At 36.7% G+C, this 17,196-nt stretch overlaps 1 protein-coding gene across 2 annotated transcripts in view; it reads left to right on the forward strand.

The window, feature by feature from the left end:
- The first annotated feature begins 2,044 nt into the window (after positions 1-2,044).
- Positions 2,045-17,196, forward strand: part of LOC139978542 (C-myc promoter-binding protein-like) — a 66,995-nt gene continuing 51,843 nt past the window's right edge. The window contains exon 1 of one of the 2 annotated variants that reach the window (XM_071988838.1): positions 2,045-2,287. The gene's annotated coding sequence lies outside the window, so the exon portion shown is untranslated. The remainder of the gene's footprint in view (positions 2,288-17,196) is intronic. The other variant, XM_071988839.1, reaches the window with a different exon arrangement.

The following is a 17,196-nucleotide window of genomic DNA, read 5'->3' on the forward strand; positions in this document are numbered from 1 at the left end:
GCTCGTTTCACATCAAGTGAAAACTTCGTGCATTTCATGTCATTCTTCATCTTTCCATCGTATCTGTGCTTTTTATTCATGTTCAAAAGACACTCCCGTTCCTAATTTTCTGTTCGCCTATTCTATTTTGCGTCCGAGCTGGAACCAACCGAATGCAAAATCGACCGGTGTGTATAAAGTGGAGTGGAATTTACACTAAAGCTATACTGTCACGAGTTCAGGCGACGTTGCACACAGAGTACGTGCTTCATAAAACAGTTTAGCGCCGCCAATTTCCTCTGTATTTTTTGTTGGAAGAGAGGGGGGTATAGGTGTTGGCTGTTTTCGGGATAAATTGCGGATTCGGATGAACTCGACCAACATGGGGGACTGAACCGGAGCAAAATTTTCATTTTTATTGTCAAAATATATTGGTTATAGTTTACAACAGACTAATAATTAAAGATGTTATCAAAATTTCAAAAATTATCAAAATTCTTTCGGGATGATTAATAAAGTCGGCGATCAATCGTTAGTCCGTGTTAACAGTAATAATATATATAGCCATTTCCAAATGTCTGCACTGCACTAATGAACAACAGCACAAGGAGTTTGATTTAATTGTCGTTGCAAATAACATCAAATTAATCAATAACCTTTCCATGTGATTGTTTTAGTTTAAAGCTCTTATTTTCTGGAAGTCAAACGTTATACGTTCATCTTTCACAAACAATTTCGACGGGTATGACGATGAAGGCGTGTGGGCGGATAATAATTAATCTAGAACTTTCATAAAGCTTAAAGCTGGAGGTTCGTTTAAGTAACTTATTATATTCTATACAGTTTGTGCATACCGAACTCCCCCGCGTTTCTGCGCGTATTTAGTGTACACAAATTCAATAGAAAATCGGCCCTCGATTTATACACCAACTTAATAGGGTTGGTGGGTAATTCTTAACCAGCATGGTACAGGCCACTCCTATGGAGGACGGTAGAAAGGAAGGAAAATCAAATACGAACGAAAACAAGGGATAATCCGCATTTCCCTGTTAGTCATTGAAAACGTTTTGATGAAGGTAAGGTTAACACCTACTCACCTATTCATCTGCCCACTGCACACATTAAAGGGACGATACTTCACGCAAACGAATGCACATCCTGTGCAGGGCAAGAAAGAAAAAGGGTGGGGGGGGGGGGGGACTATATATGAGTTTTTTTTTCTTAGCAAGAACTTGAGTAATGGCATCGAATATACTTTATTCATGGAAGTTTCCGGACGGACTATGGTGAAGCAGTAGCAAGGCATTTCCCTTGAGCCCGAGCCAGCTAGCCTATCACATCCAACAACCTCTTGCCAGTTGTGCATATTGACATATATGTAACATGCGATGTACCGAATCCCGGCAGTTTTCGACATACGTAGTCACAGTTCTGTTCCATAAAAAAGGCAATTAAATACCCGAAAAGTTGAACTAAAAAAGTTGAAGTTAAACCATAATAATTGGTATTTTTTTAACGATACTCTAGATAGTAGATACTACATGAAATTTAAAATATTACATATATATGACTTAAAATTGTGTAGCAATAAAGCTAGGGTATTGCACAACATTCATCAGAAAATTTGGTTTTCCGGCTAACAATTTTGCAGGTAGACAAATCGAAAATATGTTAACAGCCAAACTTTTCATCATGTATTGACCTTTCTCGCTTATATGCCAGTCGATTCATATGCTAGTATACAATAATATTGTACTGTAATATTTAAAAAAATAACGATATAATATCATTGTACCATATAATATTATACGCGATAATGTTATTTTGGATGTTTTATTTTATATCATTATGTAGTTTAATTGTATGATACAATGTGCAACGGGTAATACTTTTGGCAACAATATTATTGTGGATGTTATATATTATATCATTATGATACAATATTATTGTATGATATTATGTGAATCGGGTGCATATATGCGAAAGTTCGGCTTTTACGCGCAGGCGCAGTAACCAGCCTAGCAGCCTAGTCTCAAACACTATCCGTTTGACGGCGCGGCTAACCGTAATGGCTATATCGTGATCGACCTACAACATAGTTTGCCATATACCACATTGCCATACTAATACAAAGTACTGTATTAACGCAGTATACATTCAATTGGTCTTATTGTAGCCCACATTGAAACCTTTGGAATAGGATAAAAATAATTGTAAAAGGATATATGCTAGTAACGTTCCACATTACGAAGGATTAATTATGTCTACGAAGTGACACTTGATAAAAGAAGCACATCGTCTCTAATTTGTAAGTTATACTAGCATTTTTTAATTTGTACATTATTTTTAGTCAACTTAGGTCTGGCCTAGGCTAACTAACAAGTAACAGTTACAAGGGCCTGTATGTGTCATGCATGATTTCTTAAGTTAAAGGTAACTTACATCACTAAAGTTATTATTTAGATTAACATAGGCTAGTTTTAGTTATCAGTAATGAATTTGTTCGTTCTGTTTAGGCCTACTGTATGTTCCATGCATGCTTTCGTATACGTAATTTTACAGCAGTAACGTTATTGTGTTGTTCAACTTAGGCTAGGCCTAGGTCCTAGTTTTAGTTGTACGACTTGGCCAACTGGCACGGTGAATACAGGTAGGCTATAGCTTTCGTTGTTTGGTTTTCGTGACCAGGTTCTTTCCTGGGTGGCATTTCTTAAAAAGTAGTACATGTATAGCCGAGTCTATATTATAATTGTAAGTGACAACTTCAGATGGTTCAGTCGAATACCTGTGCTGTGGACGAGTGGATAAAGGCGGTGGCATTTGAAGCAATGAGGCTTAGCAATAGGGAGGTTCGAGTTCAATTCCCGGCTGGGTCACATAGTAAGGTGGGTTTTTCATCCAAGAGCAATTTACGGTTTTCCCATCTGAAATGACTTTCTAAATTGAAAAGATTCAAAATTTGAGTTAAAATGGTGAATTGGTAGCCACCCGATGTGTAAGTTGTAATCCACGAGCCCTTGCGGGTTTCTCCCATATTTGTGGTCGCTTCAGCGTCGTAAACATTACTGCTGATTATTATTTAAAAAAAAAAGAATATAGGCTAACTTTGAGATCTGTGTAGGTCGTAGCCTAACGAAGTATTAAACTCTATCCTCAGTCAGACTGGGTTAGGCAAAAGTTTGGGCAGCCAGACTATAGGCAACATCAATGCTAACAGTCACTTGTTAAGCTTACTCATTAAGCCTAAGCCCTTGGCGTAACTATGAATACGACTTGCGGTAGTTAGGCCAAGCTCTTACTTTGTAAATCTATTCTTTTATATTAGTAACTGTGTGGCCAACATTTGGAGTGCCTGTGGTGCAAAACAACACAAGAAGTTGAACAACTACGCCTAGATGTGTTTTATATCACTTTCATGAATTATTTCACTCATTTATAAGAATTCCACAGGAAACTTAAATGCATGTTTCAGTGAAGGGAAATTTCCCATTTCTTAGCGCATTTTCTATTCATCCCATAAGGCTGATCAACCTACTGATGAAACCAAGTACTTCTGAAACACAGAGCAAATCAGAAAGATAGAGCTCTGTTACCCTTATTCCTTTGCAGAACATTAATGCTCTTAACATAACGAAATTATTGTATGCCAGTTGTAGGTCTTTATTGAGGCCTAACCTGCAGCATAGATCTATAAGACAGTCATAACTTTTCACCGATTCTGAAGTTTGCTTTTTCAGATTATTTTGCAAAATTATTTTGTATACGAAAAGTAAAGCATGTGCCTGGGTCTAAAGAAGTTTACAGACTGACGTGGTTGAATGGGTCTTTATCTTCAAGGTTGATGATCAGGAATATGTTATTCATTGTAGTTATACCTTTGACATGTGACAGGATAATGTGCATTACACTGTTGCATATAAAATGACTAAGTTGTTATTTAAGTTAGTAATTAATAGAAAGAAACTCAGATGTTGTACTCTGGTAGACTGATTCATTGAACCATTTGCAGTGAGAGTAACCACTTTCAGTTTAGGCACTGAGAGATTAAGTTTCATGGCTACTGGACTTTTTTAGTGTATAATCGAGTTACATTGTACATCCATCTGAATAGTTTCTAAACATTGTAATATAAAAGTGTATTCTCAGAAGGCAAAATCTTCTCTTCCAAATCCTGGCACTTTTTAGCTTTGTAGTTTAATCCTGAATGCCGCATTCTTGGAAGACCTTAAGTTGTAAATCCAATTGTCCCAACTGTGAATTTGTCACTTTTATAACGTATCCTTTTGCTATGTGAAGTGGGCGTTTGGAGTCATAGGTGGTATTACCAGGGATTGTCAAAGTGCACTCACAAATTCTTTTAATTCTCAGTATCACTATGCTGTCCATCTGTGCAGAATGATTTAAGGTCCTCTCACGCACATTCTTGGAATTTTTCCCTTCTGTACTGCTTTTTAAGCAGCTTTTTATTGTATTTTTGTGTACCTTTGCTTTACCTCTTATACGACAGAAGTTGTTAAAGCCGGGGGTACTCTACTGTGAAAAAAAACAACCTGTTGTTTCATGGTCTTTGAGAGTTTGGGGTCTCTTTGCAACTGACAGTCTGTACACATAACACATGTACAGGAATTTTGCAGTCAACCCATTGAACCCACTGGCCAGTATTTATAATAAAAGTAGGGTTGCAATTGACAGTCGGCTAAAAAACTCTCCTTAATTATTTCACCAAGTAAAGGTCAATGATCAAGAAATTGTGGAATTTGGTTAAATCTACGATAGTGTCATTCTGACACTTTGTGTAGAGAAAGATTTGTTAAATGTTTTTTTTTGTTTTACTGTACTTATCCTATTTGAAAGGAACATGCCTAGTCAAACCTAGCTACTGTAGTGGCTTATGCTGTTAGCCTGTTAGGGGACTATTATTATCAAGCAGTTGCATATTTTTATTTGAAGTTTATAGTGTATATGAAGTTGTAAGTTTATAGTGTATATGAAGTTGTTCGCATCTTTTATGGTTAAATATTTAATTAGAATTGATGAGGTGTTGGGGTTGACAGTTGTATGAGGCTCCTCTAGGCATCTGTAAGCACAATAACTCTTCAATATCCTTGACAAAAATGTACTGTAGTACATATTACAGTACAAAGTGCACTGACTGACCTACTAAATGTGTTCTTGCTTTTCAACATACTGTATGCAACTTTTCAAAATTGGTTCAATTCACATTTGATTCGATCTGTATGTAATTAATTGGTAATTCTTATACTGCACTTAGTGAATGAATACCATGTTCATTGTTGAGTGCCATTATATTTTCTATGTAGTATGTTCAGGTAATTGTATAAAGTCACTACAGCATATAATTATATACAAAGTTCACAGGTGATGCAAATAGAGATAGGTACAAAGTTTCATTATTGACTGTCTTTCAGAATCTATACAACCAAAGTATCCAAGTCAGAGAACTGTTCATAGTTAGTGTGGTTTCCTGTGTTATGTCAATATGTTGCAATTATCATATATCTCCCCATGCTGTATTTCCAGTTAAACTGTATGTATGTACAGGATGTATGTATGTCCATGGGTGACATAGTACTTCTTTCCACGAAGGGGGGCCGGGGACGATTTAATACAACTTGTACGGAAGTAACTGGATTACAATTAGGTGTTCCTCCAATCTTTGCCACTAACACAGTAACAGTAGCTCTCTTAATTAACAAGTGTGTGGTGACTTTCAATGAGTAATAAGTACTGTGAAATTGTTATTGAGTCAGGGAACTAGTTGAATATATGGAAGTCCTACTTATTGTCACACAGTGTTTGTAATCCTATTGTCCACACTGTTCCAAAACACACGCAGGACTTTGTCAACAATCGTGTCAATGGCAGTATACACCTTAGGGACTGAGTCAATGCGGTTTACGTCCATTTCTCGTTATTGTTTGTATAATGGGTTGTTTCGTCTACATAGCAGTAAAGATGTGTCATACAATGTGTACTTACAGTACTACTGACCGTACAAAGCTAGTTCCCTCCTCAATGATCACTAAATATTTAATGCTCTTGACTTTGTTGTCATTCATACAGTTTTGGTACTCTGTCAAATTTTAAATTTGTTTATGTTGTCTCCACGTTGAGTACTTGGAACTGAGGCTGGAATTTTTGTTTTATTGCTCAGCAGTTCAGTAACCTTAGAAAAGTCTAAAGCTGCATGGTCTAGAGTGTAGTGGTGCCATAGTGGTTAACAGAAAAAGTAATGTATTTAAAAACAGAAATAAGGAAAAAAAGTTTGCCCAGGGAAAACAGTAAGAATACAATCACTATAAAGCTTTGTAGGCCAGACGTAATATTTTGTACTAGATTTACCAAGTAATAAAGTCTCCCATGTTAGGACTTAGCTAAGTCTCTTAATTACAGTAGCTTGAGAAATTTTACATGGAAATAATGAAAATAATGGTGGCTAGGTCAGAGTAAGACAAAGTTAACAACCCCAAGTGAATAAAGTGCTGACCAATTTGCTTCATATTGGATTATCATAAACTTCCAAAGAGCACAGAATTGACTTTTCAACCCTTCAAGTACAGTTAGCCGCTTACAGATTTTCCATGTACTGTAAACTTGACTTTTCACAGTTGATGAAGGTAGGAAACATGTTATTGGAAATCCCCCTACCCAATGTTGCAATCTATAAATTGGTCAATTTCTAATATTATGCACACATGTGTGACAATTAATGTATGGCATTGCACAATACTACTTATGGTTAAGTGTTGAGTAAGCATACCTGCATGTTTCATTTTCCAGACAGTGAAAATTAATTGACTTGGAATAGTAATGTCGGGTTGCTTTTGCTGCAGTACTGTACAGTACATACCAAAAGACAGTGGGTACTGTACACTTTCCCTGAGCTGATAAATATTGTCCAATTAGCAATGGTTTAACTTTCCAAAGTATGCTAACAAAACATTTTTCCCATTCATGGGACAGGGGTGGGGGGGGGGGGAGATAAAGGGAAGAGAGCCATTTGCTGTGGGTAATTGATTACATTTGAGTCTTCTCAACTTTGTCAAAAATACTATATGAATGGATGATGCTTTGAAGAAAAGGACTTGAATTTATATGATTTATTTAAACTATATGAAAATGAGATATATAAAATTTGTGTTCAATGTTAAGTATTGTTGGATTGGTGAGCACTTTTTTTATTGAGATTGGTATTTAATGTTCATTATAGTTTACGTTTTATCCCTTGATTCGGAAAGTTTGGTTGCCATCCAGACTATCGCATACAGTACTACGCCTAGATTGCCTATATGGAAGTTACATTACAACAGTACAGCATATGCATAAATTATCTTCATAGTGTGTACAATATTACTGCAGAATATATGGAATATTATCCCAAAAGTGAATATTGTAGTTTTGTTTCCTGTAGAAGATAATAACCCCGAAAGTGAGAGTCCTTCTTTTATACATAATTGAAAAGTTACAAATGAAGCAGAGTGTGTAATTATTACTAGACTCGGACCGACCGTACTTGATTGCAGTTTGGAGCAAGGGTGCCATAAATCTAATATCACCAACAGATGGTGCTACATGGTAAATTTCCCATTACAGTTAGGAGACTCCGACTGTGAATATTATTGTACTGTATGTAAGTACTGTGAGTCAGTGTAGTGCAGTAAAGAATTGAAGTACTGCAATCAGTGTGTGATTTATACTGTACTGCAGTTTTAACCAAACACAATTGCACAATCAGCAGATCACCTGTATGTGTGCGGAATGATGAGTCATTTTCACCTTGAAGGAAACGATGAAGGTTACGGCCGTGATCTTGAGATATACAGTGAACGAGAAGGGGGATACTTTAGGTAGAGAGAGGGCAAGAGAGGGCATGATGTTTATTTTGTTTAAAATTTAGATAAGTTCCTAATATTAGAGAACTTTTATAACCAAGCATACCTTTTCTCATCACATTTCACATATAAGGGAAAAAAAACAAAAAACAGAACCCCCCAGATGTTTTGATAACTACTGTAACCGTGTGCAGGAATTTTTGATTCATATGTGCAATCATAATACCATACTGAACAGTAGCACCCAATCAGTACAGTTTGCACTTTTGGCTGTGGCATGGTTTTGTGGTTTTCATCAAAGAAATAATTCATTCTGTTTTCCCCTGTCTGAACTGGTGTTTTCGAATTGTCAAAATTTTGAAGATTGTAATTAAACTTTAGTAATTAGATTGGTGAGATCTGATTTGAGACTACGTGTCATCTGGCTTCCATTCCAGATTTATTGGCAATGAGTACATACAGTGGTGTGAGCTGCAAAAGACCGATTTCTCCATATATACCGATCATTAAAAAGTGTACGGTGACAAAATTTGATTACAACCGTGACTAGAGTACTTCACCTCCCAATAGACACCAGTGTCGTCATATATTTATGCAGAGATTTGAGGTCTGTTCTAATTTTAGACTGAACTTCGTCCATAGTAAAAACACATTATTGATATAGGGTGCACTACAATACTATCATGTCGTCACGTACTGCAAACGAGGAAGGATTGGAGAGAGTAAGAATGTCATGGTGTACACGTAACGCTCTATGAGTTCACCCTGATGATTTAGTGATTTTCAATCCAATGGTAGAAAGTAAATTTGCATGATCGGTTCAAATATCATCTGTTCAAAGTGTTCAAAGACTTAAAATTGCTTCCTTTTATTGTACGTTATTGCCTACAGGCCTTTACAGGTAACACAGTAAGTGAGGATTTACACTGATATCTTATCGAGAGAAAATGTCTTGCAAAATCACTGGACACAATTTATTTTGGACTCTTTTTATGCTGGCATACTTTCATTTTGCTTATCAGCCTGTATGTATATATATACTGTAGTATGAAATCCAGGATAGTTGTATAGAGTACAGAGAATAGTTCAGACAGATATTAACATGTATATATCATATCTTTATTTATATCTTTCAAAATGCAAACAAGCTCAAACTTTGTACTGCACCATGTGTCTTTTCTACACAAATGGTCATCACAACAACTTGCAGTGTGACACTATTACAAGGCGGCTGGCTGTTCAAACATATTTATCATGATAAATAACATAAATTTGTCACAGAAAGCAAATATCAGTTTTAACATGTTATGTCAGTCATTAAACTTACAGCATAAAGTACACTAGAGTTTTAAAGGGTGTCATATTGTATCCATGGAGACAAAGATATTTTGCAATAAAAAAAAGGAGATCACAAGTTTCTGAAAATCTTAAGTAGCTCATTTATTTTATTAAAGTGACAAGTGTTAACAGGTTGTTGAACCTTCTACTGTAGTGTACAAAGTTATCAAGGCACTACATTGTCCAGTTGCCCAGACACAAATTTTCAGATATGCACTCCCTCCTTTATCATCTGGTAAAATATTTTTGGCTGGGTAAACACTAGCATGTTTATCAAGGTTGTTGACTTGTGACAGATAAATATGTTCATATATTTTCACATGTTGAGGTCGACCTCTGCTGAGCTATTCCATGGAGGTGTAGTGAATTCCTTGGCTGCTATATGGGTGACTGTAATGAACCATATCACCATAATTACAACATTTTTTCATAGTTTTTCACAATCATGTACCTTACTCTCCTTCCCTCCTATGTGCCTCCTCTCCTTCCCTCCCCCTCCCCTCCCTAGCTCCCTGCCCTCCCTCCCTCACTCCCAGGCACAAAGCTGATGACAAACTTGATGATGGATTCTAGTTCAGTTTATACAGCTCCATTTAGTCAAGTCTAGAGCTCATTATCAATCATCATTTTCTTCTTTTTTCTCTGATAATGTTGAACTGTGATTCAGTTCTAAATATATTCAAATCAAATTCAATACAGTTGCATGCATTGTGTTCAGTATGACCAAACTGTTATACAATGTTGTAATATTGATCTCTCAGCTCATAATCGTCCATGTATCAATTTAATGGGACCCTAGACCATCCAACTATGCCCAAAGTGAGATAATTAGCAAAGAATTATCAGGCCATAAAGCAGCGAATTGAATCGTTTGATATCAATTTCTATTTTGAAACAAATATACACATTGTGATCAATGGTGTGCAAATATAACCTTACATGCACAGTTCTCTTTAACTGTTCAGTACAAAGATGTTTTTATCAAGACAGGTGTCAACATTTAAATGATAAAGTTGCCTGTAGATCATAGCCAGAATATTGGAGGGTGTAATCAAGTTTCTGTTATAAAAACAGAATAATAATAATAAAAAAATAATAAAAAATAGAAGAAAAAGTGGTTGTTTGAGCTGGCAATAATATACGACCAGCCATTTTCAGTGCAAGTCTGAAGTCATTGATGGATATACCACTGAAGCCACCTTATAGTTTAAAAGTCACCTGTCATGCTCCCAAATATCAGCTCATTGCTAATAAAGGAGAAATAAGCAATTCTTTAAGACTTTTCCATACAGTTTTGAAAACTGTTGAAATAGGACCAGTCCAAATTAGAATTGCAAATACAGCATCTCAGTGAGGATTTCTCTTTCCCCAGATGAGCGATAGTACGAGAACTTTCAAGAGGTGCCGGAATGAAAATACTGTAACGATGAACCATTTCTACTTTCTCATGCTTATATCGAAGGGGAAGGGGAGGGGGGGGGCGTAGATGGGAGTTTTGGTCTTGCTATACACAGTTTGGTTCTTCAAGATGTTTTACAACCCAAATGGAATAATTTATCTAGTGTCCCATCACAAACTGCTATGCAAAATGATCATATTGCTTTACAAGTCCTAACATGTGTATACAGCAGCATGTGTGTTGAATACAAGAACCATAGTATATGAATAATAAGACAAACGACGGAGCCTTGAAATTAAACCGCTACCCAAAATGTTAACACTAACTTAATCACAGCACCTGAATGAATGCTGTGCATATGATTATTATTCAATATAGTCAGTACACCTTTCAGGTGGTAAATGTATGCTAATATCAAGGTCTTCTCAGGTGTTTGCAAATAGTGGATGTGTTGAGTGATAGCATATATAAGGGATGACTTGTTTAGTTTTCAAAAATTATTTAAATAATCGTTTTGAGAGTCTTCCAGGTGTATAGGGAATGCGGTTAAATCCGTCATCCATTGTAGGCAGTTATGTATACTGTAGTCTGTTGTTGAATCACTTAATACAGAATAGCACCTGACGATGATGCATAATTACACGTCTTGTCTTTTCCATGTCTCATTGTTTAAATATAACTTTGGATTTATTATTCAGGGTGAGAGAGGAAATGACTGACAAAACTAATTAGAAAGTGATCAGGAAAGTATCTTAAGAATCCGATTTTATTTTCTTAATCCTGCTAGTAGGAAGTTGACAGTGCATGCCTCAGGACCTGCTTACGATTACTAAATTGAATGTTATTTCCCATTAGGTAGTGTATTTAAAGCATACAGCCAATAAGCGTGCACTTCTGAAGCCTATCAGTATGAAGCTCTTGGGGTTAATCTTATTGGCCCAGTAAATAGCTAAGAGCCTGTTCAACATTTCAACTGGATGTGGGGTTTCCAGCTGATCTTGAAATAGTGTTTAAACATGTTCTAAGTTGGAAGTAGAATAATAAATTTTGAACACAAGTACCATTTAACGCTAATGGAGGTTAGTCCGCAAAACAAATCATTGCTATGAACTGTCTTATTCTGTTTACTACATGGTAAACGAAGAAAATGGACGTGAAAGTTTTCGTCGTGATTAGAATACTTTTTTCCATGAGCATTATAAAGCACAGTGTCATATTGCACTTTAGGTTATTGTGACATTCATTCGAGAAACTGCCTTCATATTTAATGTAGACATCAGCGTTTATTTTGGACCTGCAAGTCTTACAAAATTGCTGTGAATCAATCACACATTACCGTCAATCCCTGATCAAATCGTTAAAATGACTGACTTACATTGAAATTATGAAAAGGGCCAGATAACTGCATAAAATATTCAAATCTTGCAAACTCATTAGCTTCGCTGTTTAATAATCAATGAATATTCACAATCTAGGTCAGAAAGAGGGTCAGACACAAACGTAACCTTTCCCAAAGTACGAACTCAAGAAGAAGTTAATCGGCCACCTGTACATAGGAACTAAAACCTTTGCCAGAGCTTTTTAATGATTGCCATCTGAAAATTTCCTTTCCAATTCACAATCTTTGAATGTCAGACTTCCAAGGTTGATCATGGTATCTTTCTTTCCTATGTGGGATGGACAACTTTCCGTCTGTTTGGCATCCAAGCAATCCTGTCTGCGCATAAAGGGTGCTTCATACCTATACTGTGATTCTATTCCACATATAGTATGTGCTGTTCTATACTGCAGAGATTGATTACACATGTACCCTTTCTGTGTTTACTAATACTACTTCAAGGTCTCAAAAGCATTTTGCAATACTTGCATGGGCTGTTTTTTGAAATGCTCATGTACAGTATTATGGAGTAGGCTACTGGAAATTGGGTGGAAATTTAAAAACGAAAAGGCCGTCGCATAAACCTGTCAGTCATGTTTCTTCCGGCAATTACGCGCTCATTAGTGAATATATTTGCACGAGAAACTGGACGTAGAAGTATTTACTGACAGAGTAGTGAATGAATGGCAGAAACTGCCCTGATAGGATAAAATAACAGTGTTTGAGACTTCAGACTCTGAATCCTCCTTTAAGATTGTTTGATACATAGTGGATCACTGAAATTGAAGTTTCAATATCCTATCACAAAATTTGCAGTTTCATTGTTTTGTAAAGTTTGAAATGAAATCTGTTCTGTTATATAGTTAGTTTTCATCGCTCTTTATAAAATGAATACTTTGTGTTTTTTCTTAAATGGAGACAGTAGGAAGCTGAAACCATGACATTGCTGCATTGTACATCATCATGATCATGAGGATATATTTCACACAAACTATGAAAATCAAACACAGCTGTTTCTCTTTTTATTGAATTATCTCGAGTAAATTACGGAAAGCAGATGTAGCCTAATACAGACTTGGGGGCTAGCTTCAAACAAAGCAATGCTAAAAATGGCCTGCATGTACATGTATATATATATATATAGAGCCTAATAAACCAAATACAAATCCAGGCAATGTGTAATACAGGCAGCTTACAGTGGCAGGTGTAGATGTTCAATATAAAGCAGGCTGACTTGATTATTTGAAATTGTAATATCGACGGCAGTGAAACGGCCCGCTGTTATACATGTGCACACACAGAGAGACATTGCAAATACCATGAACTGTCTGGGAACGCTATTGTGTACATTCCAGCCATTCAAACATGGCTGTAGTCTGAGGGATAAACCAAGTTCATCTGTGTGGCCAGCATGTCATTAAGCTTGAAGTCTGACAGCATACAACAGGGATAAATAAAAAAATTTATACAGCAGAGGTCGAGAAGTAGGAAGAGCCTGAAAGATTGCACTCAGTGGACAGGCCACGAAAAAGACTGGGGTTTTCAAATTTCTAAATTTGTCACCAATTCCCAAATGCAATTGGGAACTACCTGTATTCTGATGGCTTAAAGCTGCAGTTTGTTTTAGGTTGTAACTTTGTGTCCCTTAGATGAAACGATTACAGCATTTGAAAAATAAGTTTAGAGCCAATATATTTATATCCAATAAATACCAATGTTTTCTGACGACTTTGAGTCATCGACAAAGACAGTCGTAAAGAAAACTATGGATTGTTGGATGGGAAATCATTAAAGCTTAAATGTTAACATAAGTGCCTTTGGTTAAAGACAAAATGAAACACATGTCATAGAGTACTTTATCTGGTATCACATTGCAATATGCCATGCCAAAAAAGATTAAAAAATGAGCCCCCCCAAACCACCCCACCCCCAAAAAAGAAGACAAAACGACAATCTGATACGCAAATTCAAAGATATATCTTACAGAAGTGTTTTGTACAGAGAATCTTAGTTAAATTTCAATTTATACCTCCTACAACAAAAAAAGCGGGGAGAAAAATGATAGAAAATCAATAAAACTTCCAAAGGGCTGGACAAATTTCCAAGAATATGGGGATCAATGCCTGGCCTATTTTATTGATATTTAATATTTTGCAGTCATTCAAAACAGTGTCTGACCAATAACTGAACAATTATGAATGTAAAGAGAGATAGGAGGAGACACAGACAGACAGACATACAGCAATGTTTCACAGGTCTTTGTTGTTTGCCCTTTAGAATTTTCATAGCACTCTATCTTTGCACACTGACTGTAGACCATCCTTTGTTTGGAGATTCCTAGCACTATGTCTATTTGTTGTTTGGTTTTGTTTTTAAAGGCCTAATACTTAAAGTAAACTTTACACGTCCTGTACGTCACAACACTTTTAAGGCCAAACTTGGACACTGGAAAGGTCCGATTGCTTGGTGTTTTCAAACAGTCTTAATCCATTAGATTTGTAGATTAGACCTTTGTTGTGGTCTACTGATATATATCCAAACAACGTGTCCATCAACCCATCCTGGCTTAACACTGAACTAGTTGCCTGATGAAATTCACACTAAAATACAGAAAATTGAAGCCGAAAGTTGCCTTTATGGCCTCCTTCTTGCTTGTTTAAGTAATGATTATTTCTCTCAGAGGTCAGATTTCCAGCTGCAGCTATCCTCGCAAGGAATGAGCCTATCTTTGTAGACTACTCTCTGTTATAAAATCGTCTGCATCGCAATTATCGCCGCATCTGTGCTAGTTCCTTGTCCCTCGTTGATGGCATTGCAGTTACAGTGCTGACATGCGAAGTAGTTAAGCTTGAACGGTATTGGGGTACGTTTGGGTGATTGAGAGAGATCTATGCAGACAATCAACTAGTCCCATGTGTTGTTCGTCACGAATTCGAACAAATTATCTGTTTATTTGTTTTGTTACGTTTGAACGATTCGTTTTAGATGGGTAAAAGGAGGTTTGTTAGGTTTGTTACTTAGATAGATCGGTTGTTGAACCATCCTCTTATTCTTCACCTTGTAATTCTGAAAGGTATACTTTATAACATGTTAGATTGTGCAGCTTTAATACAGTGATAGTGCCTTTACTTTATCTGTCCTTCATGTAACGTAACAGTGTTGTATTCCGTTTAACTGAAACGTGAACCCTCTTTGAGTCGAGACCTTGCTGGAATGAAATATTCTCTATTGTTATTTCGGAAACCGAAAGTCTTTGATACCCAACCTATAAGATTTTTATGCATTTACTCACATTAAAAGAGCCATGTATCATAGCACTTAATTCTCCACTAGATTTGTCTTCATCTGAACGCCATTAATATTTCAAACAGGTGCATTGCGATTCCAACACAGGTTGAGAGATTAGGGCCGGGGTGGGGGAGGGCTAGAGGGGAAGAGAGGGGAAGAGAGGGAGAACAATGTCAGACCAATGTGTGTGAGAATTGTTTCTGTGACATAGATGATATTTGGTGGGGGGGGGGCCAATTTCCTGCCGGCCTCTTCCCCATCTCTCCCGGTATCAGTTGTTCTGGCAGTGCAATTAACCAGTTAATTAATGAAAATAATTTCAGTTATGAAAATAACTATGCTAGGCAGATTAGTACTAACTGTGCTATGAGAATACTGATGCCCTCAGATCAGTGTTGACAATTAAACATTTTGTAAATGGTAACAAACCTTCTTGAGGTTTTAATCGAGCCTGTTGTGGTACAAAGAGCAGCAACTATTAATATTGTTTGGGAAATGCATGCCAAGCGGATGTCTTCAGGATCACTGGAAGAACATTGTGAATTCAAGCCTTCTCCGTCTTTTGGCTAAGATCATGTGTAGCATTATGTTCCTCTTAGAACTAGGGGAATCATGATACACACCTGCCGACGATCACACAGTCATAGTCTCGATGCAAGGGGACTGGGTTGAGAGAGGATAAGTCGGTTCATTGTTTGGTTTTTCGTGCCCAGTTTCTTTCTTTGGGGATTTTCCGTAAAAAGTACCAACAGACTAAAGGAAGACACTCTGGATGGTCAGCTGTGCTACTGTAAAAGGTTTAACCATATTTTTAAGAACTTTGAAACAGTTCTTGTTCAGAATGTAACACTGGATTAATGTAAAAAGCCCTTGTATTTTGTATTGAACAGTGAACAGCAGAGACAGAACTGTATAGTAGTTGGGTATGGCACGTTATGTTGTGTTAGCCTACTGTATGGGTACGTACAGTAATATGCATCTTGTATACATGTATTACCACTGCAGGAAATCCTATAGCAGTTGGCTAGCATGTAAACCTAGATATAGAGGTCAAATGAACTATTTAGAATAACTCTACCAGGCATTATAAACTCCCAGGGGTTTAGAACTGACCCTGAAAAGATTAAGCAGTGAACCTTGTGGGGGGTTCAAGCCACCAAATGACCAGGTAAGGTCATGTTTTGACTGTACCAGTACCCCTGGTTAGGTTCTACAGTATGTGTTGTCACTGTTTTGACTACCAGAATCCCATGCCTGTGGTGTTACTGCAGGGGAGGGAATGTTAAAACTAGACATACAGTTTAAGTTAAGATAACTGTATGTAGCTTATTATCCTACTGGATGTCTATGATACAAGGATTTTTAAGTCATTCTCTGGAGTCAGTTGATTTATTGCTGGCCATTACAAAGTGACTTATTTTCAAGGATTTTGTTGATTCTCAAATAAGGGAATATTTTGCAAGGTGATAACAGGTCAAGGATTAGTGTCCAAATTGTTTGGACTTGGAAAAGAGTCTTGCACTTAACATGATTTTCAATTGAACCAAGCAGTTACAGCACACCTGAACAGTAGGTGGAAATGTCACTTTTAGAAGTTATGTATCACCAAGAGCTGCTGCATTTGTGTTGGGTTGAAACTCCGACCAAATGTGATATAATACAGTATTCACATATAATCGGAAACCATTCGATATAACAGATTTATGCAGTTGCGAACATTTGTTTAAGTCACTACTGTAACTGTCTGAGTTAGTAACGCATTTAATCCAATACAGAAAAGTTATTGCCCCTCAGATTTAGTGTAGATATCATATTTGTAACTTTATCATCCCTGGTGGGATTTTGGTATGGGGCCGGCTAGCAGTAGTCAGCCAGTATAAACCACACAGAATTTGTTTCTCTCTGTTTAACTGAATTTTTAGAATTTTGACAATAAAAAAGAATGACTTTCCAATGTATTT

This window comes from Apostichopus japonicus, chromosome 13 (assembly GCF_037975245.1).
Source record: "Apostichopus japonicus isolate 1M-3 chromosome 13, ASM3797524v1, whole genome shotgun sequence".
NCBI classification, from domain to species: domain Eukaryota; kingdom Metazoa; phylum Echinodermata; class Holothuroidea; order Aspidochirotida; family Stichopodidae; genus Apostichopus; species Apostichopus japonicus.